Source organism: Gallus gallus, chromosome 7, assembly GCF_016699485.2.
Source record: "Gallus gallus isolate bGalGal1 chromosome 7, bGalGal1.mat.broiler.GRCg7b, whole genome shotgun sequence".
Classification (NCBI taxonomy): domain Eukaryota; kingdom Metazoa; phylum Chordata; class Aves; order Galliformes; family Phasianidae; genus Gallus; species Gallus gallus.
The window spans coordinates 22,731,767-22,755,302 of record NC_052538.1 but is presented as its reverse complement, the minus strand read 5'-3'; the positions used below and the strand labels follow the sequence as shown (position 1 = coordinate 22,755,302).

General features: G+C 43.5%; 2 long non-coding RNA genes across 2 annotated transcripts; both read left to right on the top strand.

Annotated features, from left to right (window-relative positions):
• Window positions 1–3,693: 3,693 nt before the first annotated feature.
• LOC101750072 lies at window positions 3,694–4,851 on the top strand. The gene is made up of 2 exons (XR_212665.5): window positions 3,694–3,889; window positions 4,695–4,851. It is a non-coding gene; the product is annotated as an uncharacterized LOC101750072 (long non-coding RNA).
• A 5,371-nt stretch (window positions 4,852–10,222) lies between these two features.
• Window positions 10,223–23,177, top strand: LOC121111317. Its single transcript, XR_005861460.2, has 4 exons — window positions 10,223–10,263; window positions 12,381–12,487; window positions 20,202–20,271; window positions 22,870–23,177. It is a non-coding gene; the product is annotated as an uncharacterized LOC121111317 (long non-coding RNA).
• Window positions 23,178–23,536: the final 359 nt, after the last annotated feature.

The following is a 23,536-nucleotide window of genomic DNA, read 5'->3' as shown; positions in this document are numbered from 1 at the left end:
TGCTAGATGTGGCTGCTACTCGTAAAGGAGTTTGATTTCTGAATGCTGATGTACCCAGCAGTACATGAAGAATTGTTTATGATTTGGAAGCCTATTGAACACCAGGAGGACAAACACTCTACATCTGTTGAAGGCCAGGATCATTGCCATAAGATTAACGAGAAAAGAAAAACACATGGCAGCTATCCAGGAAACACAGCTATCAGAAGGTAAACACGGATAATCAACCAGGGACTCTGAAAAGTTGCCCTACCAACAAAATAAAAGATATGACCCCCTCAGAAGGCTCTGTATCCTAGAAGCATGTGTCTAAATACAAAACAAATGGAAACATTTAGGACTACGGAACGGTTTTAAGGCCATAGATGAAGCCAAGAGAGGGGCCAGCCCTGGCTGTTTTGAGGGTGGTGGTACACCGTGTGGTGTATTTTGAAAGATCACAGAGTGCATTCCTGCTCATGGCAATCCCTAAGGAGAGAGACATTGACTGGCCCTGTGCTTTCCTGCAAGAAGTAACCATTTTTGGGGCAGGATGTATGTGATGGTGAGGACAGTAGGTCTTTTCTACCCCAGCTCCTGAGAACTGGCTTTGCTGAGAGGCATCAAAAAAGGGGGTGGAATAGATTTTCCTCCAGTTCTCCAGAATGAGGTCTTAATAGTTCAGATTATTTTATGCATACATGTACCTGCTGTTAGCAGCTTCAGCGACTACAACTGCAAGCACTCGACTTCATTTCTTTGCAAAGTGGATACTTATCTCCTACCCATTTTGAGACTATTATCAGCAAACAGTGAGTAAGCGTTCCCAGTTCGTGGACTTCTGTTTCACCTCCTCAGCTGTGGCCAGCAAGTTGAATTTATGCATGCTCTTTGAGTAACCTCGAAAATGAAACATGACTGTGAAAGTCAATGGGAAACCACTTTCTGACTACAAAAATGTAAACCTTTGTCTTTTTTTAACATAACTGCTCCTTTATTAAAGATCTAATTTTTTTTTTTACACATCAAGTGCACTTTTTATGCACGAAGAGCCCTCTTTAATAGCAAAATAAACACACTAAAGAAAAACCACAACTGATGATTTTAAGAGAATGACTCTATACTGTAGTCAAAGGAGATTTTCACATAGACTTATTCTGAACAAAATGCCTCAGGAGTACATTGTCAACTTTCACTGAAGTGTGAAAACCTGTAGGCATTATTAAACCTCTCTTATGATGATCCTTAAGATTACAAGCCAAAAAAAGAAAAGAAAAAAGAAGTAAGAAAAAAAAGAAGAAGAAAAGGTAGGGTGGGGAATAAACTTATCCCTCTTGTATTTCTTTGGTTCAGAGGGGAAAGGCAAAAGAATTTGGCCCACTGGATCAGTTGTGCAAGAGAAGTGTCAGTGTCACCAATCACAGTGGTTAGGAAAATCAAAAGCCCAGACGTTAGTAGGATCCCTGCGACCTCATGGCTGTTCTGTGGATGTGTGTTGTGAATACCTGGTGAAGATAAGGAACTGGATTTTGATTTACAAATGCATTAGTGGAGAGTTGACTTATGTGGAAAGATACCTTAAGTTTCACACATTTAATGACTGTGGAGCTCCTCAGCAACACACAGTTTTAAGGATAAAATTCAATGAGATTTGGTGCAGTTTCTGTTCTGATCATTCATTCGTCCCTTCCTCATTGCCAGTCTCTCAAATTTTCTTGAAAGAATGAAGGAAGGATTTGTGAAGAACCAACAGCTGCCTCAAGGTGCTTTGCTATTCCAAACAAGTCTGACTCCGTATAAATCTGTGGAGCAGTAAAGCTCTCATTCCTGATTAATCTTTCCTCCTCTTTGAAACAAGCCATAGACAGACTGGCTCAATGTAGCCGTAGGCATTTTTTCAGCATATTGGGATTGTTGTGTTAAACTGAGGCATTCTGGTCTAATTCTACAGATATTCATACGCCGTGGTTCTAGCTGTTATTCTAGGCACAGTGCAATTTTGTAGGTATTGCAATATTGCAACCTTAAAAAAAAATCACACCTCAGGCTGGCTGAATCATCTAAGTTGACTGCTTACTGTTTTAGTAGTAGCCTTCATGTAGGGAAAGAAAATATAACTCACTCATAAAACGTGAAAAATGATGCCTGGATATACATTTGTTGTAGAATAGCTGTGACAATAATGAATGCATTCCCACCATTTGATATTGCACTCATATTCAGCCCCATTGTTTCTACCTCTGTGGTTTTCTAAGGTGTTGCCTTCATTCTCCTTCTACATAACTAATCTAGAAGTGCGTTTGCTCCTTGCCTTACTCACTTTCAGCAACAGTACCCTTCTGATTTTCTGTCTATGAGAGAAAAACAAAGTCTTTTTATTCCTTTATCTACTGTTGTTGTGAAATAACTGCTATGGTATCCACTTCCTTGTGCAGGATTCTGGGTTGTAACAAACTATGCCCGCTACATTTTTTACTTTAAATACCAAAGGTTTTCACTGTCTAAAGATGTTGGGTTTGGTTTTAGGACTTATTCATTATTTTCTGGACAGATTCTGAGTTCTCCGTGTGAGATGGATGATAGTTTACTACACACAACAGCATGACTGCAGTGTCTACATCACATATATGTAATATATAAAGGCCGACCAATGTGACTAGCACAATGAAAGCTGTTTCTGGGTCTCAGGGTTCTTAAACAGTTAGTTATGGAAGTCAGAACAGCAGAGCAGGCCTGGAACAGATCCCGCTCTAGACTGCATCCTCCTGCCTACCTAGTAGTCTGATTTTTTGCCATGGATTCTGCCCAAACTTCCCTTTGGAAGTGACACATCCTGATGCTGAAAGACCTTCCCAGGAAAGTTTCAGCAGGGAGGAAATCGGAGAATATAACATCTCATAAACTCCCTATGACTCCAGAACAAGGCCCAAAGGCTATCATTACTGAGATGCATACTGCTAGCGTCATTTCCAAGAGAGGATCTCAATTTATTGTGTGTTGGGAGTTTCTAGGGTCAGCTCCATCCTGCTATGTAGTATAACAATGCGTCAGTTGCACAATAGGAGTAACCTCACAGTATTCATATGTCACTTCAACAAGAGAACAGAAAAAAATGCTCATGTAGCTACAGGGTGGTTTGGCTTTCCTGACATTGAATTCTTACATGGCAGGCATCAGTTCTTTAATAGAAGAGATTTTTGGAATGAAAACAAACTCATTAGTAGCAACCAATTACAAATCTGTGTTTCCTGCCCTTGACAAATTTCCCCATTTCCCTGTGTTGTTGTTTTTTTCTCCCCCTTCATTGTCATGTCATGTCAGAGCTGATTATAAGAGAACGGCCTTTTCCAGAAGACCATTACATGGGTGGGCTTTGGGCTGCTAAGCTTCACCACTCTTCGAGAGATCACAGACCTCAACCTCAGTGTCTTCGTCCTTTCCCTAAGACAATGAAAACACTAAAGTGAAAGCCCTGTGGTAAATCTTTTAGCCTTGAGTGTTAATGGATTCTGAGATGAAAGGAAAAGCTCTTATTTCACAGTCAAAGGCTAAACAAGAAGCAGTTTCTATTGTGTTGTAAAAAACCAAGTGGCCAAATACGGTTATCCCTCTATGCAGCAGAAGCGTTAGCCTTTTGCATCACAAACACCCAGTGAGGCTTGTATGTCATAATTGCTGATCTCTTGGGATACGCCAGATATGTTTCAGCTCACCACCTGATACTGAGCAACATCAGAGAAACAGGCAGCTCTGCCTGGAGGCTGCCATCCCCTCACAGAGATCTTGAAAGCAGAAATGGTAAGACACGGACAACATCAGAAGCCTCGCAACAGGGGACGCTCCCAGCAGAGGCAAAGAGGCAAAGGCAGGAGACAAAGAAGGAGGCAAAGGAGAAAGACAAGGACAAGAGGTACTGTCTTTCAGGCTGAGTGGTGGAAAGGTTGTGACAAGATGAGGCTTTCTGAAAAATCCTAGTGAAACCACAGTGCTGCTGGGACTATCTTGTGACTAGCCATGGAAACCTCTTTATGGCTCAGGAATGATCCTGACAAACTGGAAGAAGCTTTTGACTCCCTCGAGGGTAGAAGCCTTGCAAAGAGATCTTGACAAATTAGAGGTCTGGGCAATCACCAACTACACGGTGTTCAACAAGAGCAAGTGTTGGATTCTGCGGCTGGGACAGGGCAGCCCTGTGGCTCTATGTACAGAGTGGGGGATGAGAGGCTGAGAGCAGCCCCATGGAAAGAGATCTGGGGGTTCTGGATGGCAGCAAGTTGTATTTGAGCCGGCAGTGTGCCCTGGCAACCAAAAGGGCCAATTGTCTCCTGGGGTGCATCGGGACCAGCACTGCCACTGGGCAAGGGAAGGTGTTGTCCTATCACCTCAAGTACTGTGTGCAGATTGAGCACCACACTATAAGAACAACACGAAACTATCAGAGAGCATCCAGTGGAGGGCTATGAAGATTGTGAAGAGTCTAGGGGGACAGCTGTATGAGGAGCAGCTGGGGTCCCCGCACTGGTTCAACCCAGAGCAGAGGAGCTGAGGGGAGCCCCCATGGCAGCTGCAGCTCCTCACAGGGAGCTGAGCTCTGCTCTCTGGGACAGCAACACGGGAGCAAATTGGACAATTAACTCTTGCCATTAATGCCCTTTGTAGCTTTTCGGCAAAGGAAAGTGTTTCTCACTCTTGCTTTCCTACCTTCTCTTTCACAGCAGGCAAGAAATACCATTGCAGAAGACGAGTGTTTTACTGAGATCCGGCCTCCTCTGCCATACGTTGCAGCATCAACTGCATGACAAACAATTCTGCTTTCTGGGAAGTCTGGAATAGGAGCAGCCAGTTAACATGCAATAAACAGGCCTGGATGCATTTTGTTTCCTTTAATTTTACTTATTTATCGTGTGCATGGTATCCCTAGAATGTTATCTCAGACCCCGTGGTGCTGGGTGCAGATAGGGGAGCTCTTCACTGTCTAGGACAGAGAGGATTTATTGAAAATGGAGAAATAAATGATTAAGTCTTGTCTTCCTGCAGCTATTTAATCACAGTCTGAGAAAAAAAAAAAAACTATCATCTCCTAAGTTGCTATAAATATTTTACTTGTTAATCTGTTGCTCAGCTAATTATTGCACACAGTATAAACACCTGAGATGCACTGCTTCTTTAATTGCCCTTATCCAGGAAAGGCCAATGTTAGCTGCCTCAGGAATGGCTTTCATGTTCATGCAATAACATATGTTAGGTTCAAGACAGTGATAGCTAGTTCATGACCTTCTAAGTAAACTGTCAGCTGTTGGAGGCATAAAGAAAGGAGTGTTGGAACTGATCATGTTAAGTCAACTCAGAACCTAAATTTCTTCTTCTACCAAGGCCTCTCTCATGAGGAGCAGAGGATACCTGAGCAGCTGTTGTCCTGTTTGCTTTGCAAGATTTTCCACTGAGAGTCCCTTTGCTCTCTAAGGAATATGATGTGCTGTCTTGCAAGCCATGAGGTCACTGCAACAGGATAAACAAATCTTCCTAATCACAAGGAATGAAGTTAATAAAGCACCAATTTAAATAATATAAGTACAGCAGCTGAGAAGGCACAAGCAAAGAAGTTCCCCATCACTTCCTATCATCACCTGTGATTTATTGGAAGTTTGTTCATAATCTGCAGGAGAGCAGGACTGTGGGCCTAGGTACATGGAACAGTGCACCATGTTCTCTTTATCCTTAGCCAGCTATTCCCCACACGAGGACAAAAATTTGACAAGAACATCAAGGCAAGAATATGGCCAAGGTTAGTGAGCATGTTGTGCTCAGCAGCATGACCGGCATGGTCATACTATAAGACGTTGCTCTCAGTTGGCTCTGAAGCTGCTCAGATGAAGTGGGAGAGGGGTGCACGGGCACACCAGGAAAGGTGTTCTGCCCACAGCAGCTTGTCTGAGATACATTTTGTCAAGAAGTGACACTGTGGCCCACATTCCTCCAAACAATTGTGACAGGAAAGCCCTGCCCAGCATTTCTGTTTCCTCTTCTTTCCCTCTCCCTGGATTGGGCATCACTGCCCCAGAGCAGTGGGGCAGGTGGGTGTGGATATCCTGCTGGGAGAGTCCGCGTTACACCCCACCGAAGTCACAAGAAGACCTCTGTCACTCCACAAACCATAGACATCACTAGTGCAGCCCCTGAAGGTCAGTCAGATTGAGTCAGAGCACAGATGGAACTCCTATCCTATTCCTGTTCATACACCTACTAGGGAACTTCGTTAGATTTTGGCCTCAGTCTTTTGGCTACTCTCTGCTTGTGTGTGTGTATGTAAGGAAGGAGACATACTGGTCCTTTTTGGAACTGTTCAGTTCCTTGTGCTTTCTTTTTCTTTTCCTTTTTCATAACATTATTACTCCATTAATATGTCTGAAAGCCAAGTCTTACTCTGATGGGCTCTCATGATTAAAGATTAAATGCTGCAGAGGAGATGACAGTCCTCACATGTGCCAATGAGTCAGTGAATTCCTTTGTGAAGCCTAAGTCCATCCAGATGTTGACCTCAGCTCTAATGCTATGTTCTTTGCCTATTTTCCTCTCGTATTGCTGGGTCTACTTAAGATGGGTATGACGTGACCATCAATGAAGAAAGGCAGGCTCTCTGAGAGGGTAAAATGTTTTGCTTTCTACAATAGGATTGTGAAGCTCTTTCCACTGCCGTAATTCTTGGCTGTTGCCCTACAAATGCTTGTCTTGCGACTATTATTGCTCACTTGGTACTGTTTGCACTGCACAGGCGTAAATATCTACAGGCGATCTAAATATGAGACAGTTATTTTGTGTGGGTCTAATTCAGAATTTCAGGCTTTTTCTACAGAGCCAAAGAGGAACATGGAACTCTACTGGTAAGCAGACAGTACAGAAAAGTGTGGACCTATCTGCAAATGTTCTGTTTGAGCAGTCCAACAGCAGTATTTTCACTAAATACAAAAGAGGAAACTGTGTTCTGTATAGCCAGATTCTCCCAGCAATTTTGCTGTTTCTTTGCTTTCCTTTGCAAACCATTTCTTATAAATACACTTTCTAACAGTTGCTGGGCTAGACCTTCCCTTGCTCTGAGTCCTGCTGGAGTGCGTGCATGACAGAGGACCGGAGGTAGGAATACAACCCTGCTGCTGAGCAGGTCTTAGTGAAGCTCCAACAGAGGAAATGAGAGTAGTGCCAAGTGAATCATTTCTGGGCTCTTCCTTTGCCTTCCCCGCCCTTCTGGGTGACACAAGCCACCTTTTCATGATACAGATCAGAAGACCTGGATATTTTTCCAGGACTTCAATATAAGCAGGTTTCTGGAATAAAACCTCAGGAAACATTTGCTCTATCAAGTCCCCTCCCAGCTCTGGGACGCTTTCTTATGTGGTCCTTTGCTTTTCTGTTGTGGCATTCAGCCTGGGGGTGCAGAGTGTGTAAATGAGGATTCCCTCATCTCAGCTTGTCCAGCTACATTCAACCAAATGGAGGAACTCTCTCAGGAAGTTCCTTTCCAGCTGTAATAACAGGCCCTCCTTGTGCTAACCTGCTGCAGCGTTGTTTCCTGCTAAGAAGTAACCAACCCCCTAACAAGGGGATTTTAGAGATGGGGGCAGAGGAAGTGGAGCAGAGCAGAGCCGTACTGTTGGCATTCTTTAGTCCAGATCCCCATGTTATTTTGTTATTGGGATTTGCCCACTGCTAGCTAGGGCCTTCATTCCTGAGCTGCTTAGTTTCAGATACTTAACTCCTGGTTGCTTAGGCACACAAAGCCTCCCCTTTCTCAGGCCTCAATGGCTTTCAGTTGCTGCTCACATAGCTGTGGTTGCACCAAGAATTGCCTCCCTGAGCTTCACTAGCAGAGACATAGCGTGTTCTACACATCCAGCTTTCTGGTCTCAGAGATAACTTTGCTTCCATGCCCCAAAATTGCCCTTTAAGCAGAAAGAAGGTAGGAGAAGTGCCAAGGGCAGGGACAGCTGGAAGTGCAGTGACAAATCTGAACCAGAGGCAGAAATAAGCTTCAAGTCTCCAGAGTCTCAGCCCTGAGCCCCTTCTGCCTGGTTGTACCGAGTACATCAGGAGGCAGCTGTCAATAGGCTGGATTGCTGGTGACTTGAAATACACAACACAATGAACACAAACTGGTGCCTCTCTGTTTAGTTTCCTCTATAAAACCCTATCTCTACTCTCTTCTCTCTCCCTCTCTCATTTCATGATCCCTGCCAAAAATACATAGATTTACTCGTAACAAATCGTGCCAGGATCAAAACAGCTGTATCTAAATTTATGGTCTAATTTTCAAAGAGTCATTTCCTGCTGTTTTGCCTGCCTCCTGAGTCAGTCATGTATACTTCTACATACTGCCAGACATGGGCAATTCTTATTGAGAGATGAAGCCATTCCAAGCCAGAGCCAGTATGCCTTTCAAAGGCCAAATCTTTTAGTTCTTACTCAAGCTTTTAACTGTGATGATCCAGACAAGTGCTTTCTCATGGCCCCTACTTTACAACTCTCATTATGCTCTTGATTGCATTTCAGAAATGCAGAAAGAGTGACAGAGGCTACTTTACAGTGCTTTTCAGAGGTGGTGTTGGGATGAGTTTGAATAATTTGTTTACTTGATTAGCTTATACTGAGATGCTCCAGAGCTGGTAACAGCTCTCATTATGTACTGGCTAGCTGTAGAGCGCCCTGCAAAGAGGATCTGCTCTGTCTCAGGGCAGAAGACAGCACAGATATGAAAGGAACTTCAAATACTTGAAAAGGCGGTATACAAATAGTCATAATCCCTCCTCCTCAACACCCTACCTCAACAGTACTGGTTTGAGAATCAGCAGCACTTTTGCATTAAGCTAGCTGTCTTGCTTAGCCACTCATGGATGGAAGGCAGAAGGGAAGGATCCTCCTTCCAGCCAACTCTCTGGCTGTTTATTTTCAATCTCAGAGGCTTGTATCACATGTGGAACTTTCTCAGTCCTGGGTTTTGGTTTTGGATTCACAGTGCTTGAGCACAGAGATGGTTATTTCACCATCCCAGATTTCCACTGGGGTGGACTGTGGCTTTCAAAATTCAAACAAACAAACAAACCTGCCATCTTCATCCTACTTGCACAGGGTCATCTCATTTCAAGGATATTTTAAAAAGAATTATAATAAATGGTAAAAACTGCAGCACTAATGTAGAACAAATTCCACAGGGACAAGCAGTACAGCAGCCTCCTCCTAGCAAAACTTTCTAGATGAGTCTGAAGTAAACACAGCCTTGCAGACATGCATGGTCAGACACCATGCTTCTCAAACACTAAGAGTCCTGGAAATCCCCTGGGAGACCAAGCCCTGGTTTCCTCATGGGAATAAAACACATGAAGGGACACTCACAATTTAATGCATTCAGCTCAGGTGCCAGATCAAACTGTGGCATTCTGTGTAATCCCTGCTGAAAGGCAAAGCAAAGAGCTACCTGGAGGACCTCCAAGGTATTGGATAAGTGGCATCCTCTCAAACAAAGGTCAGCCAACGTTGAGGGAAGGCCCCAAATCTGTGCCAGGTGGGAATAAGAAGATCATAGAAAGGTGGTAGCTTTCTCTAGAACTCCCTCTGAAGCAAGACTGGGAGAGATGGGTCAGGATGGGAGAAACTTATCCTGGCAACACTCCTTCTCCAGGTAGAGCAAAGAATATCCCTTTCACCATATTTTATTTCATTTTTTCCTTGAGTTTTTCAAGTGTTTCTGCACCTCTTTTCTCAATGCTTCCTCTCCAGGAGGGCCGATCAGGGTGAGGTTTGTCTTGGATGGTATTACCCCTGACAACTGACAGGTTCTGCAGCTTTGATTTTCCCCACTGCCCTCATTTTTCAAGGCTGAACTTCCCACTGCCGATGAATTCAGGCCTGAACATAATGTAAATGCACCTTGCAGTAATTCACTCACACCTCAGTGGAGGGTTTCATGGCCTTTGCTGAGCTGAGGTGTGTTTTGGCTGGCACCATTTGGCCATGCTCTGATCAAGTCCTCTCTACCGTAGTTGTACTGAAATGTCTTTCATGCACAATAACTGACATTGAGGAGGGAGAACCAAACATGTCATGGCAGGCTTTGGATTGGAAAGGTTCAGTTGTAAATGCTTATACATACTTCAAAACAGATACAGCTCTGCATTACTACGGTGACAGAATCCCTTCCCATGTTCCTCGGCTACAGAAAATAGACCAAACAAAGAACAGAGGTCTACTTACAGCTCCAGGGGTGGCACATTCTTCTTCACCAACTGTGTGTGGGTAAAGAACAAGACTGAAATTCAGTCCTCAACATATTTTCCACCTTTCCTCTCCCTGACCCCCATAAAAACAAAACAAAAACAACAACAACAAAAAAAAAACACCAAACAACACTGAAACCAAAAACCAAAATCCATCCACCTGCTTCACACACAGCCAAGAGACTGATGTTATTTTTTCCTACATCTTGACACTGGTTGGCTTTGATTTGTCTAGCATTATGCAGCTATAGAATGTAACGTTACCAGGTATCCTGAACTTGCTTCAGTGGGAGACAAAGGCTCAGTATATTTATTTGGGGGAACTCAGCACCATTCTCTCCAGCTCATAGCTTCCCTAACATTGCCAAGTAATAATTGATTAACAGCTATGAGGCAGACAAGAAAATATTGCAAGATTTGAGAGAAAAAGCAGCACAGGTTTTTTTAATACCACTATTCAAGATGCACTTGCTAGCACTTTGATATTTAAATTACTTTTCTATACATCAGCAGTATTTTGTCAGAAATCCTGATGCCTGTGTGAATGGACAATTTATAAAGAAAAGAAAACAGAGATTACTTGGTAGCAGGAAGGAGACCGGGAGCTGAGGTCTTAAGGAAAATGCAAGCCATAACTTTACCATGAGGTGGTTGCTAGAAAGATCGCTCATAGCAAGACCTGAGAAGTGGATAGGAGGGAAGAGAGAAGAAAGGAGGAGAGCTAAAGTGGAAGGCAAAGGGCATGAGAATGTGGAAGAAGCAGAGCACTGTAGGAGGATGGGAGAAATGAGGCTTTTCAGCCCATCACCAACAGTGGCACCTGTCCCAATTTTGGGCTCACTTGCGTTTCAGTGGCTTGTCTTACTGCTGTGGCTTCAGGAAGAGCAGCCTGTTTACAGGAAACAAGTTGGCTGTGTTTCCCATAGCCTCGCTGGGCCAGGGTGGAGGCAAAAGCTGGCTCTTTCTGCTGCTGAGAAAGCCCCAGATTGCTGGGGTGTGTGAGCATTGCAGTTCCTTTCTTCCCACCCCTACCTCCTTCCTCCAACATCAGATCTTACCCAGCCTCAGCTGCATGGGTGTTTGGGAGTGTTATTGTTCCCAGAAGGGCTGCAGGATCCCTGGAAGCTGCTGGGGCCACACTGTGGCTAAGTGGCTGCGTACCATCCTTCAACTAATGTTACCCCCCTTAGACTGGACAGAAGTTTCACAAATGTATGTGGATTTGTTGTGATGGATGGTAGCAGTGACAACAAAAGTATGATGCTGCACCACATCTTGGCATAAGTGGCTTGGAAGGACAATTCAAGCAGCCACCCTTTTCCCCCAGCAGCGTTGCTCTGTGTTCCCATGCATGCTTGCCTCTGGGTCGTGCTGAGGATTAAACAAAAACCTGTGCACCATCTTCCTAATAGCAAGCACAGGGAGGTTATCATTCCAGCCTTGAAAACTGGGGCTGCAAGCAGAGGAAGGGAAGACGTATTTTGGGAGAAACAGATATTTAAAATACATCATATTTATTCTATTGACCTTTTCCTTACCTCCCTCTTAGCTTGTAAAACTCCCTCTGCCTCCCTTCCTTTTCAGCCAAATGTTTGGCTTGATCCTCCCAGTACATGGCATTCCCATCATACTGTCCCAGCAGCTAATAACCTGCCTCACAAAGTTTAAGGAGGAGCTTGTGGGCCAGCTTCTGGCCTGGTCTTTGCCACAGCTATTGCTTGATTTGTATGCAGCAGTATGTATTGGATGGAACTCCTGCTCCTGATGAACTGAGGGTGCCAAACCGCATGAATCTGGGGTTTAGCAAAGCCCAATGACTTTGAGCTGTAGAGGCAGGGAATGCCAGGGGCAGCAAGCTCCAGCAGAGTGGGTTTATCACTGGCAAGGAGTGGCTGGCCCTGGAAAAAGGGAGATGTCCCAGTTAGTCATCACCACCCACTGGTAGCTGGAAGGCACTCTTGTAGCATCCACTGCTCAGTGAAGCACAGCTTAGGTCAAGAGAGGCGAGAGTTGTTCCCTGAAGAGCCACTGGTCCAACCCAGCTACACATTCTACACTACCCACAAGCCTGCAGGGCTGCTGCCAAGGGTCAGTAGTGAAGAAGCTGAATGGCGTAATGATGTTTATTTGGTGCAGGTCTAAAGCCATTGGGGACAGAGGTAACATGGGTAATATGTGGACCCAGATACACATTTCAATATGTGACTGCGCAGAAGATGTTGTATACTGAAAGGAAGAAAATGGTAAGTGGAATGCCCATCCATAGCTTATTGCATGACTTAATATATCTCCATATTCCAGTTATTTCCAAGAGTTTCATTTTTAATAATAAACTAAATATGGAAGACACACCCAATTTATTTACACACAGAATGGTGAGCTTCCCTGTTACCAGAAGTGAAGCACAACAAAAAGGGATGAAAAACTTCTCAGGTATTACAAAAGTATATCCTGCAGTCAGGAGAAACATGAAAAGGAAGTTGCTTTCTATGAGCTGTTGTCAAACTCTTTACTTCTGCCTGTCAGCCCTGTACAAACACATTCTGGAAACATCTATCTGAGGAAATATGGTAAAAGGAAAGTTTTGAGGTGAGAATTCATAGATATGAAGAAAAAAATGAGTTCTGCTGGAATTTAGTTTCAGTATGGACTGATTAGGACTAACTTAAGAATCCATTCAACTGCTTTGGATTTCTGGGACTCTTCTTCAGCTCTCTTGGTGAGATCTCCAGAGCAGAGATATCTCTGTGATAACTGCAACAATACTAATAGCAACAAATATTTACTTGGAAGTTCACATGGCAGCCTAACGATCAGCTTGATAATTTTGATCTCTTGTCACATGTTAACCCTCAACGGGAAAAAGGAGGGAAACAAAATTCATAAGATAAAAGGAGTAAGGACCACATCACCAGAGACAGAAACATGTGAATTTCTTTGTAATTGCATTTGTGCATTGAACTGTACGGGTTGCAGAAGCCTGCCAATATCTGTCTCTGCCTCCCCATCACCTCCACTTCAACAAAAAGGTCTATGGTGCCCTCTTTTATTCAAAGGCCTTTAAAAATCACCCAGGATACACCATGGCTACAGACCTAACTTACCCTTCCCTTGGGAAAGTGCTAGACAGACCCTGGCAAGGTACATTGTGCTATGGTCTTCTAACTTTACCCCTTCATATATCCTTTTATTGTCCCCAAGAAAAACAGACTCATAAAATGCAACTCATTAAATGTCCGAGCTCTGATAGACACTACAACTAAGCCTGTGCTATTTAGACTTTCAAATTTCACATGGTATTAAAAAGTTTACAGGACACTTGATCCTCTTTAATTTTGCAAAACAACCTTTTGGGTCCTGATGTTATAAACCAGCGGTGAAAGTGAATTAAAGGAACTCAGATTTTATTGTGATCCACGTTACTAGGAGTTGCGCTTTAACACTTCAAGACTTGGCCTAAAGGTAAAGCAGCAGTAGCTTTTACAGACTTTTTTCCAGCTGAGAGAGGCTGGCAAGTTGCAGAACTGAATCCAGTGAATGCCATTCCAAAATGTGCTGGGTCCCATGGATAATTTGAGGCAGATTGCTCAGAAACATCTAATGATTTCCCCCCCAACGTGCAGATCAGGAAAAGTGAGAGAAAGGTCTTCATAATTTAGTCATAAGGAGCTGATTTTGAGGCAGTTAAGCAATACCAAAAGGGAAAGATTTTTCCTTAACAGAGCTGAAACCGCAGAGATAGGCACTGTGAATCCCCTTTACACAAAGCAGAAGTCACCCTGGGCATCACAGATTTCTCTCCATCTCACAAAATACATAGCTGTTCTGCCAGGAGTGCTCAAAAGTTTGTTAAGGATAAGAACGTGTAATGCTATCATAGCTGAGAGAACTTCAGGCATGATGCAACCTAGTAATGCGGTCAGAAAACATGTGGCCTGCCTGTTTCCCTCAGTTGGTTTTAATGCTTCCCCGGTATTGATCCGTGTGGACAAGAAAATGGAAACAACAGTTATGAGACATTTGTGAGGGACTTGGCGCACGTGAGAGTGAGATTTGATGAATGTGCTGAAAGCCATCATTAGAAACCTTCAGAGAAGGAAATGCTACCTACCCACAAGCTCTTAAAAACAGAATTTTATGATCACAGATAGGATTGGTCCAGCAATCTAACCTGAAGAGTTGATGAGACACTGGGCAAAAAAGGGCTACTGCAAGAACAACAGTTTTTTTAATCAGTGCAAGGTGGCCATGCTTGTATTCCCTCTTTGTTCATTCATCACGCTAATTTGAAACATGGGTCTAACATTGTTGATGTATCAAAGGAGGTGGAGAGCAGCTTGAGCAAATGCCATGAGATCCTTAGAGCTAATAGGTGCTAACAAGAGCTGGAAATTGCTGAGGAATCTATCTCGCTTTAGAGGCATCTCAGCCTACCAACAGTTAGTTCCTGCTTATGACAGAGGTTTTAGAGTAGAAAGTACACATAATGTCATGGTTCTTGGATGTGGTCCTGGCTTGGTTGGACACAAGCCAGTGGATGTTGATATTACACAGCTGAGCATCTGAGAAGTTGTGGTGAAAGTGATAGTGTCCAAGCCTGTGGACTAAGACCAATAAGGCAGTACCAAGGAGATGCTATTTATGAACTCGAGGGACTTGGAGATAAAAGTCAACAATGTGACTGGGCAAATGTACGTTCATATTCCATCCTGTACATACCTAATGAAACTTTGTGACACTGAAACAAACAAAACCTTAAATCATCTTATTTCACACTAAACAAGGAAAAATATTGTGACAGTTTTAAAAATATTTATTGCTTTGTGTTGCTGAACAAAACAGAAAGTGCAGTTTTCTAGTGCCCTCGTGCCCAAAATGTTCAGGGCTGCTTAATTAATTACTTTGTTGATTTTTGATACTATTTGTTAAACGTGTAATGTGATCCAAAGTGCATAATGCTTGAGGCAGTCCCTGACCTCAGTTTTCAGTTAAAACTTTGGACAGCTGAAGACAAGGAGCTCAGAGAACTTCAGAAGAAGTTAAGCCTGTTGTAGGAGTGGGAGGATTTATGGTATAGTTTGGCTCTGTATTCATTGTCTGGGAGCTTATCATCGAGAGTTTATCACTGGCTTGTGCTAGGAACTCGTGCTGCTGCCTCAAAGTTCATGCTGGAGCCTGGAAGATGTTGACCATGGAAAAAATGTAGTAGCTTGCTGCTCTAGGACAGGGAGCTTGGTCCTTGGCTATAGAGCAGGAACTGGAGAAGAATAGAGGAACTGGAGAAGAAAAGGAGAGTGGCATTTTGCAGGCTGCCTTGCAAATGTGGCTTGGTTAGGGCTGTAGCCATCTCCAGATGTAGAGCAAATGAGGGTAGCTTTTCCCTAACTTTCACTAACAGAGGCTTTGAAGAGCTTTGTCTTTTGGCATGAGCAGTAGATGTCAAGTAGAGTGATCTAACAGTGGTAAATCTCTCAGTATTATCACAAATTACAGAGGAGGGACAATATAGTCAAAGACTGAAAATCAAGTGAAAAGCAAGAAATACCTTAAAATCTTTACTCCTAATCCTACTTTTTAAGCACAAAGATGACCTTCAGAAAAGGTCCTAAAGACAGAAGTTTTAGTTATTCTGGTGAAGTACCTGCACATTAGCACTCTGTGCTTCAAACTGATGATTACCTGGACCACACTCCATGAGAGGCCATGAGTAGCAATTGGACAGATCAGTATAATGGGAAAGATGTTACAACAAAGGGGTGACGATGGAAGGATTGGCACAATAGAAAGACGCGTGCTATAGAGGAAGAAAAGATTGCTCACCTGTATCAGAAGATTATAGGTTCACAGGGGAAAGCTCCACCAAGGAGAGACCTCCAGAAAGAGAACCTTCCCCATTTGTAGTCAGCCCTGAAATGAGGTCTGAGAGGTGCAGCCACGCTCCACCCCTTTCAGTCATACAGCTGAATTGCCTTCACCTGTGTTCTCAGGGCTGACCAGGTCTTTTCCCCAGGTGCTCAATCAGTGGTTCAGGCTGTGACTCAACGGTTCCCATATGCTAAGGTTCACAAAGATACGTTTTGTGCCTTTCTCTTTCTACTGTAAAGAGTTGCAGTGCCCTGAACAAAGGCATTAATGATCAGTCATTGGTCAATGCGGTAATTGAGCAACCCCAAAGAGAGAGATGACTTTAGGTGACATCCACGCAACATAGGTTACCAGGTGTGAGATTACAGGCTAACTTGGGACTGAGCTCCAAAACATCTGCCAGTATGGAGGGGTCATAGTGTGGAGACAGCACTTAGCTGGGAACTGTGAGAACCTTTCCCTGAGCAACCCCTGCCCCAGACCCACATGTGGACAAAAGAGAAAAGTCAGGCCTGGAGGTGCTGCCAGAAGGGTAACATACCTCATGCGAAAGCACATTACAAAGGCTATTGCTGAGCTAGCAACAACCTCTCTCTAGTAGCAGTGGGAACCCCCTTCTGCTTTATTTTGTGAAGCATCTTTCATATCTTCTGCCAAAGACTTCAGGCGACAGCAAGTTTTGCAAGGAGGAGAGTTATAATAGAGCCAAATCTTGGCTTGGAGACTGCCAATAGTCAGTGTAGCCTGTTACAGTGAAAGGTCATCTGCAAAGACATTACCAACACTCATTTTCAACCCCACATTCTGGACCAAACATTCTGAGCAGCGAGCAGGCCGTTGGGCTGGGTCCAAAGCCTGAGGAGAACTTGTAATTAATCTTTTAGTAATTCTTTTCCCACCCCAAATATTCCACATTTCCTGCCTTGCTTAACTCTTTCCAAAGTATCATTCTGCAATGTCACAGCTTGCCGAGCTTGACACAGAGCAGAGACCACTGGCAGGAGCACTCTGCATGCCAGATGGCCTTCTGAGTGCTACCCTTAGGCTCCTCTTATGGGTGATCGCTTTTGCTGTCACAATTGCTGCTTTCCAACAGCGTGCTAGTGCTTGGTCTGAAATATTCATCTTCCCCTTGAGCTTCAGTGGAATAACTGCCTGGTGGTTACTTTAGTTACCTGTCCTGGGAAGTTAGGGTACCATCCTCTTACTTACAGACAGGCACATTTTTAAGAACAGGTTAAACAAGATGGTGCAACAGAGCTCATCAATGCAGAGCCATGCGCATAAACCTGTCTTCAGGGGTATCTAGCAGGCAGGGCAATTACAGTGTATTTTGAATTAAAAAGAGAAAACATACTTCCAAGTTTAACATTTTCTTAACATCTGCTTTCCTTTGCGGCACCGAAATCTGATTTTCCACTGATTTCTCACTTTCTGCATGGCTCTTTTCTAATTTTCTGTTCCCTTGCGCGGGACATAAGAAAAGAACGCATAATATGGCACGCCCCGCTCTGATCCTCTGCTATAGCGTGGATGACTGCTCCTCGCTCCTCACATTATGGGTTCAGTTTGTGCTTTAATGGGGCCAGAAAAGAGAGGAATGAGAAAAAGAGCCTGTCCTGGCTTGAACTGTAACCACACCCCTGGCTCCCCTGGGGCAGTGAGCCAAGTAGCCAGGGGTGCAGCATGCTCATCTCCCGTTTTGTCCCTTTTTGTGGTTTCAAAGCATTTTAAACAGATCTGTTCACAAAGGAAAATGGGTTATGATGCCACTGTGGAGGGTGGAAATGAGACCTTACAGTCTGTCCTAGCCTACAAATATGACTTGTGATGGATGTGATGGCAGCTGTGAAACCAAAGGGACAAAAATAACGGGGGGGAGGGCACCCAAGAAGAGGTGAGTGACCCCAAGAGAGGCATAGAAAAGGTGTTTTAACTCCAGTGTTGTCAAATCTGGTCATGGAATAGTCAAGTGCAGAGCACATCCCATATGTCTTACAGGTATACCGCTCTTAATAAGAGCAGCTGCTCAAGCCTTTCCCAAAAGGAGATGCACTAACCTCTCTGGCATGTCATGGCTGTCTTCACCAAGCTCATGACCAAGCTGTCTGTATAGCTCATCTGGGTCCTTTCCTGGTAACCAGGAATAGGGAGAAGTCATCGCTTCCTGCTGCACAGGAGTGGCCATCACATGAGTGTACCGTCTTCTCCCTAGATACCTTCCCTCCTCCTTGTCCTACAGGATCTTTAAGATCAAACTACCAACTAGCTAACTTTGTAAAATTCCCCCATTTTTAATGTCAGTTTCTAAAGTGTCTGCCTCTGCTTTGCAGCCCTTTGGATCAATATACGGATTGAAAATCTAGTTGTAAAAGGTCAAAGATTTCTTGGTCGAGTAATCCTCTGACTTTGCAAGGTGATGCTGTTTGTTGGGAGCAGGTGCTGACTCTGCTCTGAAGGAGATAAAATGGACCTTGATGTGGTTTGGTGGTTCCTGGGCTGTACTTCATACTGAGGTACTTTGACAAGGTAGATGAATGCCTTAAACATGCTTTAGAAAGGACTGAGGCCCCTCGGGCTACTGCAGGAACGCATTCTGCTGGAATGGAAAAGGAAGGGATGAGCAAAAAGGAGTCTATGTTTTCAAGTCCCTGAAAAGAAGCATTTTTCTCTGTAGTGAAAGGAAATAGCAAACGTAAAATGTTATCCTGGTAAATAAAATGGGAAAGAGGGAAGCAGTGGGATGAGATTACTGGAGGCACCTTGTAAAGCTGTCTGCAGCGTCCAGCCTTTTCAAGGAACTTCAAAGGCTCCGTCTCTTTTGCTACTGCTAGTTCTACTTGTCAAAGCACAGCTCAGTGACAGATCCTTTAAGGTGAGAGAAGGGTTTGAAATGACGGATAATACTTCCACCACCTCCCAGAACCCGGGGAAAGGTTCCAGAAAGAAAGGTATGGCAGTTTCTTTAAAAAGAGTTAAAAGAATTTCTATCCCCTCTCCTTCTGGGGAATTTCACTTTTTTCTTTTTTTCTTTTCAAATCCAGTGAAATATTTTGAGTGAATTTAATGCAGTCAAATGCTGTATAGTCAAATGCTGGGCAATCTTCCCAAAGATACTACTTCAAAAGTACCTTTGCTCAGATTCTCAGCTATCTTGTGCCAGCTTTGTAACAGATATGTGTTTTCTCTGTGGGTTTGCTATCCCTCTCCATGCACCTACAACCAGAATGTGCTTTCTTGGGTCTCTCACTGCAACAGTATTTTCAGTGTCTTCTGCAATCTGAGGTTAAAAGTGCTCTGCTAGAAACTGCAATTATGATGAACAGCGGGCAAAGTAGCAAACTTCAGAGAAGAAAACACCAGGATCTCTGCATGGGTGTATACCAAGCTGAGCGCAGAACACACTCTGGAAGAGGACCAGATCACATTTCAGACAGTTCGTGCTCTGAAGACACCTTATGCTGACCTCAACCTACCCAGCTGTGAGATACCTCCCACACCCATATGCCACTCTATGGACTCCCTCCAGTCGTGTCACACCCTCTGCAAATCCAGCCTTGAGTTACAACATCGTCCTTCTCTTTGAAAACAAACAAGGTGCTGTCAAGGGCAGGGAGAACATAGCCTCGTATTATAAAACTGGGGATGAAAGCATATTTTCAAGAGATGAATGCTGTGCAAAGAGCTGAGTACAGACCAGGGATACAGTGCAATTTCCAGAAATTGAGGATAATGAATGAAATACCTATCTCTGTATCTATCTGTCTCTAACCATTTATGGCACATGCCTCTGTGACAAAGTCAGGAGTGGACTAAAACCTGAAGAAGAACGCGAGTTCTGGTCTTGTTAAACTGTGTTGTGGCACTTAGGGACATGGTTTAATGGGCATGGTGGTGATGGGCTGATGGTTGGACAGGATGGTGTTAGAGGTCTTTTCCAACCTTAGTGATTCTGTTTCTGGGATTCTATGTGCAGGTCAGGGAGAGAGACAGAATTGCAGTCAGGACTAGGATGTCATAAGTTTTTATAATAAAACCAAACAAATCTAGAGCTCAAATCCAAGACTGATCCAAATTCTGCCCTTTCCACAGGGGACAAAACCAGGTAGTTCAGAGATGCGGAAGAAAGGAGCTAAGAGAAATTTTCTGAAGATAAAGAAAGGTATGACCTCTTAATGGAGCCAAGAGGTATGAGTTACGCAGGTGATTTGTCTCAGCATTTTATGGTGATGTGTGTAAGAACTGCTAGGGGATTGAAAGATTTCTTCATTATATATTTTCTCTTTTAACCCCAAGCGCTGTTCTCATTCATACTGAATTATTATCCCAGACCACTGAAGACTTCTGAGAAGAGTTGTCTTCCTCAAAATTTTGCAATTAGGCTTTGTAGAGGACCGAACAGCTAGCCTAGCCTGCTGCTGAGACCAGCAAATTCCTTTCTTGTAAGGATGGCACATTCCATAATGAATAGCAAAGATGATCTGTTCAGTGAGCCATTTGTCAAGTTCAGACTCCCTTAAAAGTAAAAGCTGCTGCAGGAATTGTTTCTATTATAACTATTTTGAGCTATAAATACACAGTAAATTATTAGTCAGGTATCTTCTACATGGCTGCACATTATTCCTAAGTTTGCATGTTATTTAACCCTTTCTGTTCTGTTCTCTGGCAATTCTTCACAAAATGCAGGTGAGGACCTACCACAGTAGTTAAACTATTCAGGAGATGTTATCAGCATAGTGGCTGATGGTGTGAGTTGGAAAATAGGATAATGAAAGAACCTTCCTCTGTCTGTTGGTAAACATCAGGATCCAAGCATGATACACACATTTCTTCCAAACCACTGTAAACGTAGTACAACTGCACAGGTGAAGAATGGCTGTAGAACAGAATACAGGCACATACATGGAAAGCAGTGACATTATTACACTTGAAAAAGCTAAGGATAGTGAGGATAGGCAAATCTAACCTTGGCAACAGTTTGGGCAAGGAAGATGTTCTCCAGGTTTGGATCCCAGAATGCAGAGCTCAAGATGGAGAAATGTCATTTCATATGCTCTGCTCGTTGCTGATTGCTGTTTGCTCCTGCAGTGGCTGATGCTCACAGATGGGTGTAAAAGAACTTGGTCACATTTTCCCAGCTACATGGGTGACAAACCTTCCTAAGAACCAGAAAGAAGGCATTATCCTGGGAAGTTCAGCACTGGCCTTTCAGGTTAAGGAAAACTTCTGTCCAGGAGAATTATTCTGTTGTTTTGTTAAGGTGATTTGCTCTGGAATATTAAAAAGAAGCATTCCAAGGATCATGAATTTCACTCAAAGAGCCAACGCAAGTAGTGCAGACATGATGGAAAGCTTCCAGAATGTGTAGACATATACGAGCGCCGTGCAAAACTGAACAACAAAAACCCCAGCAGCTCTAGTCACTCCCAATAAGTTTTTCAGTTGCAGGACTCTGTACACCTCTCAGACGTGGCACCTAAATCTCAGCATGGCTATCAAATCCAGCTGGCTGTGGTCCAGAGTAGGAAATTCTCAAGCTCCAGGATGTGTGTATGTTGCAAAGTACTTTCTGCCCACAAGTCTGGAAATCTGAAATTATTTATTTTGAACTATAAGCAGCCTGAGAGTTGAGATATTCCATAACAGAAGAGCCTGTGCATTTTTGGTTTGGAAAATAAAAATAATAACTTTTCAAAACCATATGCAGGATTGAAATTAACTATAGAGGATGGTGGTCTCAGGTTGAGATTCCAAGTTCAGAGACAAACAATAACCATTTTACTGTCAGAATTGTTTAGAGTAAGGAGAATAGAACAACTAGGTCAGGAGGATTTTATTTCTCAACTTCAGATTAAATTAGAGCTGCTCCAAAACCACATTGCTTTAGAAGCGACAGATACATTTGCTCCTACAGAAAGCCCAGTGTGAGTCCTGGCAGAGAGAGAGGGCTTTTGCTATGTTCATGAAAACATCTGCATGGTTTTCCTGGACCCTGAATGTGCTAGCAATGGGGACCCAGCTGGTACTGAGGGGATGGGGTGGAAATTAACATTCCCCTGGGATGGAAGGTAAATCGAGTTGCGTGGCTCACACCAGCTTTGCATCAACAAACAGCACTTGCTCTGGTCCCAGTGTCACTGGGGAGTTTGCTTTTCTCAAGGTCGTGCAAGGTTCACTCACATCCTTCTTGCCTGTTGGTCCCGAAACCGTATGTTAACCCTGTGCTTCTGTTTCTGTGTCTGTGCGTGTTTTCAACTGTTTAACAAGAATCCATCAATACTCAAGCGAAATTATTTTTGCAGCTAGAGCTTTGCTTTCTGCTTGGGTTGTTTTTCTCTAAAATCTGGGTATGGCTAGTGCTGCTCATGTGATGTTTTTCTAGGTGAAAGTTGTAGACAACAGCTTCTTTTGCCTCAATGTTAAATTCTGTTTCAGAAAGCTTCTCCACAGCTGACGTAAAATTCACACTTTCCAAATGACAGTGCAGGTTTCCAGCATACTCTTATGACAGTGCACTCTGGACTAAAAAGACTTACTTTTAAGGTAAGAAAGAAGGTCTGTGTCCTGTCACCCCAGTGGAGCCATGGACTCTTTAACCATTTGGATTGCTTTGGCTGATGGACTGAGAGAAGTTGCCAAGTCTTTATGGGAGACTTTAATGCCTACAGCTCGGTGGTACGGTGCTAGAGCCAGTAAATCAAATTACTGAGATCTGAAGATGCTGCTGACCGTTTTCACTGCTGTTTTTTCCTGTCCGTAGTTCTGGAGTTAGGAAAAACAAGGATGATACTTTGCAAAGCCAGAGAAAGGAGAAGAGAAACCTTATGGACCAGAACTAGACAAATTCTGGAAGAAGTGCTTTTCAATATCCCTTTGGAGCCAGGAAATAATGACTTGAACAATGCTGATGCGACACTGTGAGACTGTACAAGATCTCTTACTCATTGAATCCCAGCTAACCACAGCATGGCTTTATCTTCAGTGTTCCTTGGAATCATATCAAGGGCTTTTTTTTTTTTTGCTCCCTCTTTCTTTCTTTCATCCCCCCCCTTTTTTTTTTAAACCTCGAGGTCAAACAAAAATATGTTTAAAAATAAAGCTTTATCAAGAGAAACGGAGGACTGAAGCTCTTCCTATATTTAGTAAGGGCAATCTAATCTAAGCAGAAGTTGTTCAGGGCCCCTCTCAGTTTTCCTTGAAAGGTAGATGCTCCTGGGACGACTCCTGGGGCTTTCTCTGGCTTCTGTTTTCAGACTCAACCCAAGCCACTGAGTTTTATTGAGCAAGTATCCTGGAAAGTCCTGAGCAAAATGAGAGACAGCTGATAGTCCTAGAATACCAGTACTTTTAGTAAGGTCCTGCAGACGTATCTCTGGGTTATGAATTCTCATAGGCTTTAAGCCAAACTCTTTTCCCCAGTCCTCCCC